The sequence below is a fragment of the Triticum aestivum genome, chromosome 3A (genome assembly GCF_018294505.1).
Source record: "Triticum aestivum cultivar Chinese Spring chromosome 3A, IWGSC CS RefSeq v2.1, whole genome shotgun sequence".
NCBI classification, from domain to species: Eukaryota; Viridiplantae; Streptophyta; class Magnoliopsida; order Poales; family Poaceae; genus Triticum; species Triticum aestivum.
Window position 1 is genome coordinate 246,152,269 of NC_057800.1, and position 18,022 is coordinate 246,170,290.

Consider the following 18,022-nt stretch of genomic DNA (forward strand, 5'->3'; position numbering starts at 1 on the left):
CTTCTTCTTCTTCTTTGCAGCCATCCTGGGGTCGATGCCAGGACGCCCAAGGGCCTTGCGCTTCTCAGCCTCATTGTAGGCTTGCACACATCTGTCAGCCAGAACCTTCTTGCGCTCACGAGAACCCTTAGCTTCTGCACGTTTCTTGAGAAAGGCTTCCTTGAGCTCGTGCAACATAATCTTGAAGTTCTTCACTTCTTGCACGCTGAGCTTGGCCATATGCTTCTTGAACTGAGATTTTTCAAAGTCAATCTTCTGCTTCAGTTCAACAATGCTCTGGGCGATAGCTAACTCTAAAGCAATGGCGCCATGGAAGGCGACACTTAGGCCAATGGGAAGTTGCAGATCGTCAAGCTGATGTTGGGCGTGTCAAACCACTCATCAATAAAGTTGTGGATGATTGTTACATCAAAGAGAGGCAGATCATTGAAGATTTCCGCTTCTTCTTTGCTCTTGATGAGTTGCTCAAGAGCGTCATCTGCAAGATCTTCATCACTTGACAGATCAATGGCATCATTGCGCAGAATGACAGCAGCTGTCAGCTCTTGGCCGGTGTGTGGGAGAGGCATCTTGACCTTCTGGGGCTTGGAGATGCGTGACAAATCTTCAGACTGCACAGTCTTCAGGAGGTGTAGTTGCCAGTGGCTTCGCCCGTGAGATTTTTGGTGCAGAGGCCGGCTTTGAAGCTTTTGGTTGCTTCAGCTTCTTTGGCTTCAGCGCTGCATGCGCTTCATCTGATTCAGCGTCATCTGCAGGCTCATTCACTGCTGTCCCTTGAACCATGATGTGTGTGATGAGGCCTTCAAGATTGTAGAAGGGCCCAAGAAGATTGGGTTCAGCTTCGCGAGTTCCATCGGCACGGGGAGCAGAGGGACCAGGGTTGAAATCTAAACCCAAAGTCTTCTTGTTCTCGCTGAGTTCTGGGCAAACTGGAAGTTGTGCTTAAATAGATTGTCGTCACGACACCATAGCAGAGACGACGGGTCAGCATCCGCAGGCTGTGGTCCACGGACCATACAGGGATAGAAGCCTCGTTCAATGGCTTCATCTCTGGTCCTGGGTTGAAGATTTTTGTAGAGGATGTCTCCCCATGGTCGCTTGATGGCATTCTTTTCAGCATATTCCTTGGTCACAAATCTATACTTGAACCACTGTTCTGCCCAATAGCGTCGAATCCATTGGATTCGCGTCTTGCGCTGATTGTAATCCTCTTCAGGATCTGTCTTGTACAGCTCTGAGAGGTCATCGAGCAGATCTCTTGATGTTTCTCCACGACGCTTTCTGCCACCCTTCCTTGCTGATTTCTCTGAAGCCATGAACTTTAAACTGAAAGGCTTCAATACGTTCAAAGGCTTCAAAGGCTTTCACTTTCTAGACAGACAGGAACTGGCTTCAGGAGAATTTATGTGATACTGTAAGAATTCTGCAAATGAATGCAGACTATGAGAACCAAGGGATTCTCCCACGGACATGTACCTGTGACAGCATTAAGGTGCGAGGGAAGGGGAAGAGGTCATATGCATTCTCAAAAGATTTTGAAGAAAAATCAGTTTAGAAGACATTGACCTCATCATGCGAAGACATTCACTCATAGATAAGGAGTTGGTTCCAGATTTGTATGAATCCATGGATCAGTACAAGTGAGGAATCTAACTACTTTGTGAAGCATAAGTGAATATACTAGGCATGTTATGAGATGCAGTATGAAAGAGATCCAACTTGTGTGAATGGAAACTGCTTGTGGTAGAAAGTGATAAAGCTATAGGATCAAAGGGGCCGTAAAAAGGAAGTTTTATTTACCACACGAAGAACTGCTAGATGGAGTGGAAGAGGAGGCCGAGCAGTTCGATCTTCCGTGCCCTAACTTGGCGACGGAGGACACCTACGACGACGGCGGAGAGGACGATGTCCGCGGTCGGCGTGAAGACGGCGTCGGAGAGGTTGCGGCAGTGAAGCGCTTCGTCGCCGGCGTCGTCGAGGGCTAGCGGTGGCGCTAGGGTTCGTGCAAGAGTGGAAGAAGAGATAATGACTGTGGTGAGGTGTGTATTTATAGGTACAGGGGTGACACTGCGTTATTACACAGGTGCCCCTGGCGATTCACATCTGAGGGGTACGTGGCCGTCATGCAGCATATCGGGGGTTGTTCCACGTCCCACGCACGCCTGGATTGTCGGGTGGTCGTTCCCACTTCTCCGGGTTTCAGGTGAAGGGATGAGCATTGAAAACGGACTTAATGTTTGTCTCTGTATCTTCTGCTGACAAGGACGCAGAGAAGACATTCGACAGTTTCAATAGAATGCATATGATTTGGAGAGATAGAGTTTGAGATAGAAAGCATAGAGAGGTTAGGGTCCGATCACATTCACTTAGTTCAAAAGATTCAACAAGAAGACATAGCTATAAGTGAATGCTGTAGAGGACAGAACACTAGTATATATATAATCAACATAGTGAAGATAATCATGAAGACATGTTAAGATTGAAGCCAAACCAAATGTGAAGACATAGCAAATGTAACGCCATGAGTGAAACACTTCAATCAGAACATTTGGTGGTGGCGTTACCCACCGTATAGGAAGTATTAGACCCAGACACGGCGCACAATTATCGTGGCGCTCCGAAGTCAAATTCCACATTAATGTATTCACACTTAGAATGTATGTCTTCATTGATTGAAGATATACTTTACTTCGTGTATTGCACATCTAAGTCATCAATATGCATAAGTGTTAGGATGTGTGCCTGATCACAGGACATTTGAGGATTCCAAGATATTTAGCTCACACTGTAACTTGCAAAATCTCTTCTCATCCAAGGGCTTGGTGAAGATATCTACCAATTTCTCTTCAGTGTTGACGTGTATGATATCAATATCTTCCTTCACAACATGATCTCTGAGAAAGTGATGACGAATTTCAGTGTGCTTTGTCTTCGAGTGCTGAACTGGGTTGTTGGCAATCTTGATGGCGCTTTCGTTGTCGCAGTAGAGTGTCACTTGCTTCAGATGAATGCCATAGTCCTTGAGTGTTTGCTTCATCCACAGAAGCTGAGCGCAGCAAGATCCAGCAGCAATGTATTCAGATTCAGCAGTGGAGAGAGATACACAGTTCTGCTTCTTTGAAGATCAACATACAAGTGATCGTCCCAGAAAGTGACATGTGCCTGATGTAGACTTGCAATCCACCTTGTTACCAGCATAATTAGCATCCGAGAATCCAACCAGATCAAACTCTGAGCCCTTTGGGTACCATAATCCTAGAGTTGGGGTGTGAGCCAAATATCGAAGAATTCGCTTCACAGCTAAGTGATGCGACTCCTTTGGTGCCGCTTGAAATCGAGCACACATGCAAACACTAAGCATAATATCTGGCCTAGATGCACATAGATAAAGCAAAGAACCAATCATGGAGCGGTATACCTTTTGATCGAACTCTTTACCATTGTCGTCAGGACCCAGATGATGCTTGGGTGGCATTGGCATCGTGAAGCCTTTGTAGTTTTGCATACCGAACTTCTTCAGGCAATCTTTGAGATACTTCTCTTGAGATATGAAGATGCCGTTGCATTGCTGTCGTATTTGAAGACCGAGGAAGAACTTCAGCTCTCCCATCATGGACATCTGATATTGCTCTTGCATCATATATCCAAACTCTTCACTGTACTTCTGATTGGTGCAGCCGAAGATAATGTCATCCACATATATTTGGCACACAAACAGTTCACCATGATATGTCTTCGTGAAGAGAGTGGGGTCTAGGGAACCAGGTATGAAGCCTTTGCTCTTCAGGAAGTATTTGAGTGTGTCATACCAGGCCCGAGGGGCTTGTTTGAGGCCATACAGTGCCTTGTTGAGCTTGTATACCATGTCAGGATGTTTTGGATCTTCAAAGCCAGGCGGTTGTGCAACATACACTTCTTCTTCAATCTTGCCATTGAGAAAGGCGCTCTTCACATCCATTTGATATAGAAGTATGTTATGATGATTTGCATAGGCCAGCAGTATGCGTATGGCTTCAAGTCTAGCCACAGGAGCAAATGTTTCATCGAAGTCAATGCCTTCCACTTGAGTATATCCTTGAGCAACGAGACGAGCTTTGTTTCTGACAACTTGACCATGCTCATCTTGCTTGTTGCGGTATATCCATTTGGTGCCTATTATGTTGTGCTTCCAAGGATCAGGACGCTTAACCAGTTTCCATACATTATTCAGCTCAAACTGTTGAAGCTCTTCTTGCATAGCTTGAATCCATTCAGGTTCCATGAAGGCTTCTTCAACTTTCTTGGGTTCTGTTATTGAGACGAATGCGAAGTGCCCACAGAAATTTGCCAGCTGAGTTGCCCTTGATCGAGTGAGCGGACCGGGTGCATTGATGCTGTCAATTATTCTCTCAATGTGCACTTCATTGGCAACACGAGGATGTACAGGGCGAAGGTTTTGCTCTTGCTGATCATTGTCATTGTTAGTGGGATTGTCTTCAGGCTGAGCATTGTCTTCAGGTTGATCAGGTGCGGAGATGATAAGTTCCTCTTCAGGTTGAGCTTCAGAGGGTATGATGTCTCCAGTTCCCATTAGCTTGATTGATTCGCTGGATGGAACTTCATCTAGCACATTCGGCAGGTGTTCTCTTTGTGAACCGTTACTCTCATCAAATCGCACATCCACTATTTCAACCACTTTATAATGAAAGAGATTGAAGACTCTGTAGGAGTGCGAATCCTTTCCATATCCAAGCATAAAACCTTCATGTGCTTTTGGTGCAAATTTTGAAGTGTGATGTGGATCCTTGATCCAGCACCTGGCACCAAATACTCTGAAGTAACTGACATGTGGCTTCTTGCGAGTAAGGAGCTCATATGATGTCTTGTTCAGAAGCTTGTGAAGATAAACACGATTGATTGTATGGCATGCAGTATCAATGGCTTCAGGCCAGAATTTTCTTGGAGTCTTGTATTCATCTAGCATCGTTCGGGCCATCTCAATGAGTGTTCTGTTCTTGCGTTCGACGACGCCATTCTGCTGTGGCGTGTATGGGGCTGAGAATTCATGTGTGATGCCCAAGGTATCAAGATATGTATCAAGGCCAGTGTTCTTGAATTTAGTGCCATTGTCACTTCTGATGTGCTTTATCTTGGCGCCATAGTTGTTCATTGCTCGATTGGCGAAGCGTCTGAAGACATCCTGCACTTCAGTCTTGTAGAGGATTATGTGCACCCAAGTATATATAGAATAATCATCAACAATGACAAAGCCATAGAGACAAGCAGTAGTAGTGAGAGTTGAGTAATGAGTGGGACCGAAAAGATCCATGTGGAGCAGTTTGAAGGGTCGAGTAGTTGTCATGATTGTCTTTGAGGGATGTTTGGCCCTCGTCATCTTCCCTGCTTCACAGGCACTGCATAAGTGATCTTTCTTGAACTTGACGCCCTCGATGCCTATGACATGCTTCTTCTTTGCAAGGGTGTGGAGGTTCCTCATGCCAGCATGCCCAAGCCTCCGATGCCAGAGCCAGCATTCTGAAGCTTTTGCTAGAAGACATACAACAAGCCGTGGTCCTGCTGAGAAATCTACCACGTACAAATCATCTTTCCGATACCCTTCAAACACTAGAGACTTGTCAGATTCCATTAGAACAAGGCAACGATATTTTCCAAATATTACGATCATGTTCAAATCGCAAAGCATTGAGACAGACATTAAGTTGAAGCCAAGGGATTCAACAAGCATGACTTTATCCATGTGTTGATCCTTTGAGATTGCAACTCTACCTAGACCCAATACCTTACTTTTACCAGTGTCAGCAAATGTGATGTGGCTCTTGTCGGATGGACGTAAGGTTGAGTCCATAAGAAGGCTTCTTTTGCCAGTCATGTGGTTGGTACACCCACTATCAATAATCCATTCTGAAGATGCTGGTGTCGCCTACAATGCAGTTAGGGGGATAGGCTTCACGAAGAGAATTGTGAAGCAAAAACATTTGACGAACTAGTGGGTTATGAAAGCTTAGATCCAGATTAGGACTGATAGGGAGAGTAGCAAGCGATTCAGGAACGAAGTACATAGTAAGACCATTCGGGCATTTGATCTTGCGCCCCACAAGATGTTTAAGGTCCCCAGCAATAGCGTCAGACGATTTTGGTTTTCTGTTGGAGACCTTTCCCTGCAAAAGAGAGTTAAGCCTTCTTAGCCACCGACATCTTGAAGGGTGGCTTGGAAGAAATAAGTCTAAGTGCAGCATCTGAGAACTTTGGCTTTGGAGCTCTAGCAAAAAGTCTTGCAGGCGGACAATAGTACTCATAAGAATAAGCAGAATAGTTCTTGGTCTTATGAACATGGCGGTTTGATGAACCGCGCTCATATTCATAGGCCCGAGTATGGTTTCCCTGCAAAACATTTGCATTAGTGCGACTCAGGTGAGTCCCCTGTCTGTATGAAGCCTTTGGGCCGTATGAAGCCTGTGGTCTGGGGTTAATCTTCTTCATCTGTGGTGTCATGACGACATTCACAGGAAGATTTTCCAAACACCTTTTGGGCACCCAGATCTTCTTCATAGGTGGTCCATTCCTGCAGTTAGTACCAATGTACCTGGCAAACACTTCACCATTCTGATTCTTAAACAGTTTATAGTTTGCATCAAAGGATTCATCAATGACAATGGGGTTAGCACAAGTGAAGCCAGACAGATTGGATGGATCTGCTGAAGGTTCCTTTGTAGCAACCCATGTGGTTTTGGGGTACTGTTCATGTTTCCAGTAAGAGCCATCAGCATTCATTTTCCTTACGAACCCAACACCCTCTTTCCTCGGGTTTCGGTTCAGAATCTGCCTTTTGAGGACATCACATAGTGTCTGATGCCCTTTAAGGCTTTTGTACATCCTTGTTTCAAGCAATGTCTTCAATCTAGCATTCTCATCAGCAATAGCAGTGGTATCCTCAGCAGAGGGGTTAGTTACCACATCAACAGTTGAAGATATTGCAACAGTAGTAGCAGTAGAACATTCAACAACAGAAGTAGCATTATCACACTCAATGCATTTAAGACATGGTGGTTCAAATCCTTCCTGAGCGAAACTGATCTGTTCGGCGCGAAGTGACTCATTTTCCTTTTGAAGATCTTCATGAGCCGCTCTCAATTTCTCAAGATCTTGCTTCCTTTGAAGATAATCATAGGAAAGCTTTTCATTAGTTGTTGAGAGCGTTTCATGACGACTTTCAAGTTCCTCATACTTAACGTGAAGATTTTTTATGTCTTCAATTAAGGACTCAGATCGAGTCATTTCAGCGCCCAACAGATCATCGCTTTTGTCTAACAGTTTTTGAATATGTTCCATGGCTTTGTGTTGTTCAGTTGCAATTTTAGCAAGTGTTTTGTAGCTGGGTCTTGAACCACAATCAGAGTCATCATCACTAGATGTTTGATAGTGAGTAGTGCGTGTGTTTACCTTGGCACCACGTGCCATGAAGCAGTAGGTAGGAGCAGAGTAGTCCTTGTCATTTGCATCGGTGTCGGTGGTGAAGTCATTGTCTTCAGTGTTGAAGATAGACTTGGCAACGTATGCTGTAGCCAGACTTGCAACGCCAGAATCAGACTCCTCCTCAGACTCCACCTCCGTCTCCTCAGAAGCGGACTCCTCCTCTGAATCCATTTCCTTGCCAACAAATGCACGTGCCTTGCCAGATGAGCTCTTCTTGTGTGATGAAGACTTTGAGGAAGACTTGGAAGAAGACTTTGAGTATTTCTTCTTCTTCTTGTCGTTAGAGTCATATTCCTTGCTCTTCTTCTTCTTTCTGTTCTCATTGTCCCACTGCGGACACTCAGAGATGAAGTGTCCAGTTTTCTTGCACTTGTGGCATGTTTTCTTCTTGTAGTCATGAGCAGAAGCTTCATCATCCTTGAGCTTGATCGTGAAGACTTTCTGAAGCCTTTCTTCTTGGTGAATTTTTGGAACTTCTTCACAAGCATAGCAAGTTCCTTTCCAATGTCTTCAGGATCATCAGAACTGCTGTTAGATTCTTCTTCAGATGAGGAGACAGCTTTTGCCTTCAAGGCACGAGTTCGCCCATAGTTTGGACCGTAGATATCTCTTTTCTCAGAAAGCTGAAACTCATGTGAGTTGAGCCTCTCAAGTATGTCGGACGGATCGAGTGTCTTGAAATCAGGTCGTTCTTGAATCATCAGGGCTAGGGTGTCAAACGAACTGTCAAGTGATCTTAGTAGTGTCTTGACGACTTCATGCATGGTGATCTCAGTAGCGCCGAGGGCTTGAAGCTCATTTGTGATGTCAGTGAGTCGATCAAACGTGAGCTGGACATTCTCATTGTCATTTCGCTTGAAGCGGTTGAAGAGGTTGCAAAGGACACTGATTCTCTGATCTCTCTGGGTTGAGATGCCTTCGTTGACCTTGGAGAGCCAGTCCCAGACCAGCTTAGATGTTTCCAAAGCACTCACACGGCCATACTGTCCTTTGGTCAGATGACCACAGATGATGTTCTTGGCAGTAGAGTCCAGTCGAACAAACTTCTTGACATCAGCAGTAGTGACACCTTCTCCAGCCTTGGGAACGTCGTTCTTGACGACATACCATAGGTCGACGTCAATGGCTTCAAGATGCATGCACATCTTATTCTTCCAGTAGGGATATTCAGTTCCATCGAAAACGGGGCACGCAGCGGTGACTTTAATTATCCCTGCAGTCGACATAGCTAAAACTCCAGGTGGTTAAACCGAATCACACAGAACAAGGGAGCACCAGGCTCTGATACCAATTGAAAGTGTGTTATATCGACTAGAGGGGGGGGGGTGATTAGGCGATTTTTATGAAAGTCTTCAAAACGTGGAACTTATGAAGACAAACAGTAGAAATGAACCTATTACCCTGCAGCGGAAGGTAGACTACACTAGGAAAGCCATAGTCAAGTATTCAATAGAGTGAAAGCACAATGACTAATAGCTGCAATGTAGTAAGGATCAGGTAGGAAGATATTATGAAGCCAAACAGAACAAGCAGTCACTCAGTGAAGATAAAAGATAGTGCAATCATACAATGACTTCACAAGGAGTAACAACACGTAAAGAGAAGGGAAGGATGAAACCAGTGACTCGTTGAAGACAATGATGTGTTGGACCAGTTCCAGTTGCTGTGACAACTGTACGTCTGGTTAGGGCGGCTAGGTATTTAAACCTGAGGACACACAGTCCCGGACACCCAGTCCTGAACACGCAGCTCAGGACAATCAGTCCTCACCGTATTCCCCTTGAGCTAAGGTCACACAGACCTCGCCCAATCACTCTGGTAAGTCTTCAAGGTAGACTCCCAAACCTTCACAAACTTCGTTCACCGGCGATCCACAATGTCTCTTGGATGCTCAGAACGCGACGCCTAATCGGCTGGAGGATGCACAGTCCTCAAGTGTAATAAGTCTTCAGATCACACAGACAAGACGACTTAAGTGATGCCTAATTCTCTTTGGCTCTGGGTGGTTAGGGCTTTATCCTCGCAAGGAATTCTCTCTCTTAAAGGCTTCGAGGTGGGTTGCTCTCAAACGACAAAAGCCGTACTCTGAATCTGAGCAACCAACCATTTATGGTTGTAGGGGGTGGGCTATTTATAGCCACTAGGCAACCCGACCTGATTTGTCCGAAGTGACCCTGGGTCACTAAGGAACTGACACGTGTTCCAACAGTCAGATTTCAAACTCACACAACAACTTTACTTGGGCTACAAGCAAAGCTGACTTGTCCGACTCTGGACAAGATTCGCTCTCATAGTCTTCACTCAAAGACATAGGTTTTGTTTAAGCATCACTTCAGTCATTCTGACTAGTTCTCTTGGACCCCACTTAACAGTACGGTGGTTCCTATGACTCAACACAGAAGAAAAAGAACTACGAAAGATCTAAGTCTTCGAGCTCCATAGGCTTCATGCGGTGTCTTCTCTTGTCATAGTCTTCAATGTGAATATCTTCATATACCACCTTTGACATCAATGTCTTCATACATTTTTAGGGGTCATCTCTGGTAGGAAAACCGAATCAATGAGGGACTTCTACCTGTGTTATCCTGCAATTCTCACAAACACATTAGTCCCTCAACTAGGTTTGTCGTCAATACTCCAAAACCAACTAGGGGCGGCACTAGATGCACTTACAAAGGTAATCTTCACAACAACCCATGTAAATAGATAAAAGGGGAAAGGATACATAGTTGGTGTACACTCGCCACGTCACACAAATACATGAATAACATTACAATCATCCAATACACTCATGGTCCGACTACGGTACCAAAATAAAAGATCAACCCCAACATGCGACACGGTCCCCAATCGCCCCAACTGGCCACCAATACAGATCATCTGGGAAAGACACATAGTAATAGCGAGAGTCTTCATCGAACTCCCACTTGAGCTCAAGCGCATCGTCTGGAACGGTATCATCGGTCCCTGCATCTGGTTTTGGAAGTAAACTGTGAGTCACGGGGACTCAGCAATCTCGCACCCTCGCGATCAAGACTATTTAAGCTTATCGGTAAGGAAAGGTAATATGTGGAGCTGCAGCAAGTGACTAGCATATATGGTGGCTAACCTGTTCGCAAAAGAGAGCAAGAAGAGAAGGCAAAGCACGAACGAACAACTATGATCAAGAAGTGATCCTATAACAACCTACGCCAAGCATTACTCCAACACCGTGTTCACTTCCCGGACTCTGCTGAGAAGAGACCATCACGGTTACACACGCGGTTGATTCATTTTAATTAAGTTAAGTTTCATGTTATCTACAACTGGACATTAACAAATTCCCATCTGCCCATAACCGCGGGCATGGCTTCCGAAAGTTCAAATCCCTGCAGGGGAGTCCCAACTTAGCCCATCACAAGCTCTCACGGTCAATGAAGGATATTCCTTCTCTCGAGACATTCCGATCAGACTTGGCATCTCGGTATTACAAGACATCCTCGACAATGGTAAAACAAGTCCAGCAACACCGCCTGAATGTGCTGACAAATCCCGATAGGAGCTGCACATATCTCATTCTCAGGGCACACTCAGATTGTCCAAACTTCCGGTAGGCCAGCCCAGAGTTTCCCCTGGTGGCCACTGGCGGTTGACGAGGTGGACCAACACTCAAAGGAGCACTGGCCCGGGGGGGGTTTAAATAAAGATGACCCTCGGGCTCCGGAAACCCAAGGGAAAAATAGGCTAGGTGGCAAATGGTAAAACCAAGGTTGCGCATTGCTGGAGGAGTTTTATTCAAGGCGAACTGTCAAGGGGTTCCCATTATAACCCAACCGCGTAAGGAACGCAAAATCCGGGAACATAACACCGATATGACGGAAACTAGGGCGGCAAGAGTGGAACAAAACACTAGGCAAAAGGCCGAGCCTTCCACCCTTTACCAAGTATATAGGTGCATTAAGATAACAAGATAATATGGTGATATCCCAACAATAAACAATGTTCCAACAAGGAATGATCTCCAATCTTCACCTGCAACTAGCAATGCTATAAGAGGGGCTGAGCAAAGCGGTAACATAGCCAATCAACGGTTTGCTAGGACATGGTGGGTTAGAGGTTTGACATGGCAGTTTGGGAGGCATGATAAGCAAGTGGTAAGGCATCATAGCATAGGCATAGCAAAAGAGCGAGCATCTAGCAAGCAAAGATAGAAGTGATTTCGAGGGTATGATCATCTTGCCTGCAAAGTTGTCAGAGTTGACTTGATCCTCGTAAGCAAACTCAACGGGCTCCTCGTTAGCGAACTCGTCTCCCAGCTCTACCCAAACAAGACAAACAAGCAAAAGGAACACAATCAACCACGTGCAATGCTCAAACAACAAGATGCAAACATGGTATGCTATGCGAGATGCGATATGTGATACATATGCAAGATTTGATAAGGAATGACAGAACTTGGCCTCAACTTGGAAATCCAAGAGTTCCACTCGAAATGTGAGGTGATTTCGGTTGAAATCGATATAAAGATCACCGGAATCGGATGCACGGGTTGGAAATGGCAAGCAAAACAAATATGGCACCGGTCTGCGATAATCAGCAAGTAGCCATATAAATGCATCATGATAAATATGCTACAGCACTCCAACATGACAACAAAATACATGGCAGGGATCCACTCATGATGCTTGAGAAAAGATGAACACTGAGCTACGGCTAGTTGATCAATTAACAGGTTCAAACAAGCATGGCAAAAATGCAAATGATAACAGGTTTCAGAATTAGTGAAATTAACACAAGTCTGGAATTTAACATCAGGAAGCACACTTTAGAGCATGAAAACTACATGCTACAGGAACTTAACATGGCAAAGCAATGCATGGCATGAAGCTACTCAAAGCACTTAACAAAAGTCCCGTAGTGACCTTGAGCCAAAAGGGATCAGAAAATACAATTGCAAGCATGTGAACATGGCAAAAACATAAACATATTACAGACTTAGAGAAAAACTGGAACATGCAAATCAGTTAACGAGTAGGCATGCTTACGAGCTCGATGCACTCACTACAGAGCATGGCATGACAAACTAAGCATACACCCATCAATAATACATGGCATATAAGCTAGACATGGCAAGAACAACATCATAGCATGCACAGATACATAGCAACATCCTCGGCAAAATCGCCAATCTGCCAGGATTCACGAAATAGCAAAAGTAGAGCTCGATTGACTCAAGCTATGGTGCTCCATAAATGCAAAAAAATACATGGATGGAAAGAGCACCACAAGGTTAACAAAACATCCTTACTAATCATCCTCAAAAGAGGCACGGATCACTAGGAAACAACATGAACATATGGCATACCGACAAAAACAGAACAAGGACTTAGTGAAATTCTAAGTCCCTGAAATCAGCATACCGATTACGCTACTTTGCAAGCTTGTACTAGTCACCACACATATCACAAAAATACATGGTAAGCACCTCTGTAAGATGGCATGGCATATAACAAAACACATGTAGAGCTCAAGAGCATATCATGCACACATTAATCATGGCAAAAAAGAGAAATGTCTATTTGATGAAACAGATCTGACAAGTTTATCACATAGCCCTCTTCCAACACCATTTAGGGCATCAAGATGAGCTCAAATGAAAATGATGCAATGAGATAAAATTATACTCGTTGAGACGAACATTTTGATATGCTACACGCGCAAATCGGAGCTACGGATGCAGAGATACGACATGCCAAAGTTTGCAAAATAATTAGGGTTTCAGGGGTGAAAAAGGTCAACCGAGATCTAGATCCAGATCCAGCCGGATCACTCTAGCAGGCGCGGTGGCCGCGGTACTGTAGCTGGCGTGAGGTTCGCCGGAGACGTCGGGGAAGAAGAGGCGGTCGCCGGAGTTGGAAGGAGGCGGCGGCGAGCTTCGGGCCGGCGGGCGGCAGAGGAGGTCGCCGGAGTTGCCGGAGCGCCTCGAGGCCCGGCGAGCCCACTGCGGCGGTGGGGCGAGGTCCGGCCGGCGAGGTTGGAGGAGAACGGCGCGGACCGGTGAGCAGCTCCGGCGGGCGGCAGGGCGAGCCGAACGGCGGCGCGGGCGCGAGCTCCTCGGGCGGCGACTGGAGCTGGCGGCGGCGGGGTAGATGGGCTGCGGGGGCCCCGGTTCGGGCCGAACGGGCCTCGCGGCGGAGAAGGGCGGCGATGCCACATGGCGGGATGCCACTGGTGCGGGGTGGCGGCGCGGTGGTGTCCGGCCGTACCGGACGTGTTCGGCGCGGCGAGAGGGAGAGGATCTAGGTTTAGGGTAGGAAGAGACTCGGGAATTTCGGAAGGGGATCTAGTTTTATATGTAGGAGGAGCTAGGAGGCTCCAAATTGAGCACGGTTTTCGGCCACGCGATCGTGATCAAACGCTCTAGGTGATGGAAGGGTCTTTGGTGGGTTTTGGGCCATATTGGAAGGGTGTTGGGCTGCAACACAAACAGGCCTTCTCGGTCCCTCGGTTAACTATTGGAGTATCAAACGAAGTCCAAATGGCACGAAACTTGACAGGCGGTCTACCGTAGTAAACCAAGGCCGCATGGAAAGTCTTGGTCCAATCCGGAAATGTTTAACCCCCACACACGAAAAGAGGTAGAAAGGACCACCGGAGGAGATAGGAGCGCCGGAATGCAAAACGGACAACGGGGAAAATGCTCGGATGCATGAGACGAACACGTATGCAAATGCAATGCACATGATGACATGATACTAGATGCACGACAAAGGCAACAACACATGAATACAAAAACCCGAACCCGAGGAAAAATAAAATAACTTAGCGCCGGAAACAACAAGAGTTGGGATACATATAAGGTAAATTACATCCGGGGTGTTACAACACTCCACCACTACGAAAGGATCTCGTCCCGAGATCTAGGACTGGAAAAACGTCGGGTACTCAAAACGGAGGTGATCCTCGCGTTCCCAGGTGGCTTCACGGTCGGAATGGTGTGACCACTTGACTTTGAGGAATTTGATTGACTTATTGCGAGTCTTGCATTCAGTCTCTTCAAGAATAGCAACTGGGTGCTCACGATAAGAGAGGTATTCTTGGAGACCAATGTCTTCGAAGTTGACGGTGCGGTCAGGGGTCTTGAAGAACTTGTGGAGCTGAGAGACATGGAACACGTCGTGCACGTTTGCAAAGTTTGAAGGAAGCTCGAGTTGATAGGCGAGATCGCCTCTCTCGCTGACGATCTTGAAAGGACCCATGTATCTAGGGGCAAGCTTCCCTTTGATACCGAAGCGACGAGTAACTTTCATTGGAGAGACGCGGAGGTAAACATGGTCTCCGATCTCGGAAGCCAAATCACGATGCTTACTATCATAGTAGCTCTTCTGGCGCGATTGCGCTGCTTTGAGGTTATCACGAATGACTTTGCACATTTCCTCTGCCTCTGTGATCAAGTCACTTCCGAGAAGTTGACGTTCACCGGTCTCTGACCAGTTAAGAGGGGAACGACACTTCCTGCCATAGAGAATTTCAAATGGGGCCTTGCCCGAACTCGCTTGGAAACTGTTGTTGTAGGAGAACTCGGCATATGGAAGACAATCTTCCCACTTCATACCGAAAGAGATAACACAAGCCCTGAGCATATCTTCGAGAATCTGATTGACACGCTCGACTTGACCGCTAGTTTGAGGATGGAAAGTTGTGCTGAAATGGATGTTGGTGCACATGGCCTTCTGAAAAGAATCCCAAAACTTGGAGGTAAAGATGCTGCCACGGTCTGAAGAGATCAACTATGGAACACCGTGCAGAGAGACAATCCGAGAGGTATAAAGCTCCGCCAATTGAGCTGCAGTGATAGACTCTTTGATAGGCAGAAAGTGAGCCACTTTAGTGAGTTTGTCGATGACAACGAATATAGCATCATTGCCACGCTTAGACTTTGGAAACCCAGTCACGAAGTCCATCTCAATGTGGTCAAACTTCCATTCTGGAATGGCAAGAGGTTGGAGGAGACCAGTTGGTCGTTGGTGTTCTGCCTTCACTCTTCTGCAGACATCACATTCATTCACGAACTGAGCAATCTCGCGCTTCATTCAAGTCCACCAATAAGCCTGCTTGAGGTCCTGGTACATCTTCGTACTTCCAGGGTGGATGGAGAGGAGAGAATTGTGAGCCTCGTTCATAATGACTTTACGAAGGTCACCTTTAGGCACAACAATACGATCCTCGAAGAAGAGAGTATCCTTGTCATCAAGGCGATAGCACTTGTACTTGGGTTAACTCTTGGCAATCCCAATTTTCACCTTCTTCACCATAGCATCAAGAAGTTGAGCCTCGCGAATTTGATATTCCAAAGTAGGAGAGACTTGAAGGTTGGCGAGGAAACCTTGAGGAACAACTTGCAAGTTGAGTTTGCGGAAAGCTTCACAAAGCTCGGGTTGGTAAGGCTTGAGAATCAAACTGTTGCAGTAAGCCTTCCTGCTCAATGCGTCAGCAATTACATTGGCCTTGCATGGAGTATATTCGTTGCTCGGATTATACTCTTGAATCATTTCGACCCAACGAGTCTGCCTAATGTTGAGATTAGGCTGAGTGAAGATGTACTTGAGACTCTTGTGGTCAGTGAAGATGTCCACTTTTCTTCCCAATAAGAGATGTCTCCAAGTCAAAAGAGCATGCACAACTGCCGCCAACTCGAGGTCATGAGTGGGGTAGTTCTTCACGTTGGGCTTCAACTGGCAAGAGGTATAAGCCACAACTTTCTTCTCTTGCATCAACACTGCACCAAGACCTTGAAGAGAGGCATCGCAGAAGACCTCGAACGGTTTGGATTCATCAGGAGGAGTCAGAACTGGAGCAGTGACTAATTTCTCTTTCAGGGTGTTGAAAGCGATGTAACACTCAGGAGACCAAACGTACTTCACATGCTTCTGGAGAAGGTTTGAAAGAGGTTCACAATCTCTGAAAAGTTCTCAATGAACCTTCGACAATAGCTTGCGAGGCCAAGGAAGCTGCGGAGTTGCTTCACGTTCTGAGGTGGTTCCCAATTCACAATTGCAGACACCTTCTCAGGATTCACCGCTATGCCCTTGGTAGAGATGATATGTCCAAGATAGAGAACCTCATCAAGACAAAACTCGCACTTTGAAAACTTGGCGTAGAACTGATTTTCTCTGAGCTTATCGAGCACCAAACGCAAGTGCTTGGCATGACCTTCCTTGTTCTTGGAAAAGACCAGAGTGTCGTCGAGGTAGACCAAGACGAAGTCATTTGTGTAGGCGTTGAAGATGAAATTCATCATGCGAGAGAAAGTCGGAGGAGCGTTGACGAGGCCAAAAGACATGACAGTGTATTCGTATGAACCATAGCTTGTTTTGAAAGCCGTCTTGGGGATATCTTGCTCATGAATTCGGATCTGGTGATAGCCCATACGGAGATCAAGCTTGGAGAATACTTGAGCACCTTTGAGTTGTTCGAACAGCTCATTGATGTTGGGAAGTTGGTACTTGTTCTTTATAGTCTTCTTGTTCAATGGACGGTAGTGAACACAAAGTCGGTCCGTTCCATCCTTCTTCTTCACAAAAACAACTCCACAACCCCACGGAGAAGAACTAGGTCGGATGAGACCCATTCGCTCTTGAATATCGAGTTGCTTCTTCAGCTCCTTCAACTCTTCAGGTCCAAACTTGTAAGGACGTTTGCAAACAGGTTCCGTGCCAGGCTCAAGATCGATGAAGAATTCAACTAGCTGGTGCGGAGGCATTCCTGGGAGCTCTTCTGGAAAGACGTCTTGATATTCGCAAACGACTAGAATTTGAGAGATGGCATCCAGTTCACCCTTCTCATTGAGAGAAAAGAGACGGATTGTATTATCCCGAGCGGCAAAGACAATTACATCCTCAGATGAATGAGTCAATTGAATCTGCCTGGCTGCACAATCAAGCTGAGCCTTGTGCTTAGAAAGCCAGTCCATTCCAAGAATAAGATCAATATCCGAGTTACCAAGGACCATTGGAGAAGCCAGAAACTTGAAATCACCCATCATGATAGAAATATCCGGAATCTCATAGTTTGCGAGCAAACATTTACCCGGTGAGACAACTGCTAATAGTTTATGCAAAACTTGAGAAGACAACTCATGCTTAGATGCAAAAGGTCTCGAGATGAAACAATGCGATGCACCAGTGTCAAAAAGTACTTTTGCAGGAACATCATTAACAGGAAGGTTACCCATGATGACATCTGACGAGTCCTCTGCCTGAGCTGCATTCATCAAGTTGACCTTGGCATGCTTGGGGTTATGCTTGACCATAGCTGTACTTGCCGATCTCACAGGAGGAGGAGGAGGGAGACACCTCTGTTTGAAGCATTTGTTGGCCTAGTGACCCTTCTGTTGGCACTTGTTGCACATGACCACTGAAAGCGGACGGTGATACGGAGCACTTGATCTTGGAGCTTGAGACGAAGTCTTGTTCTGAAAGCCAGGGTTGGGTGGGTGGGAAGATCCACTGCCACCTTTGCTCTTCTGCTGATAAGGCTGACGGAACGGAGGAGGAGGAAGCTAATACTT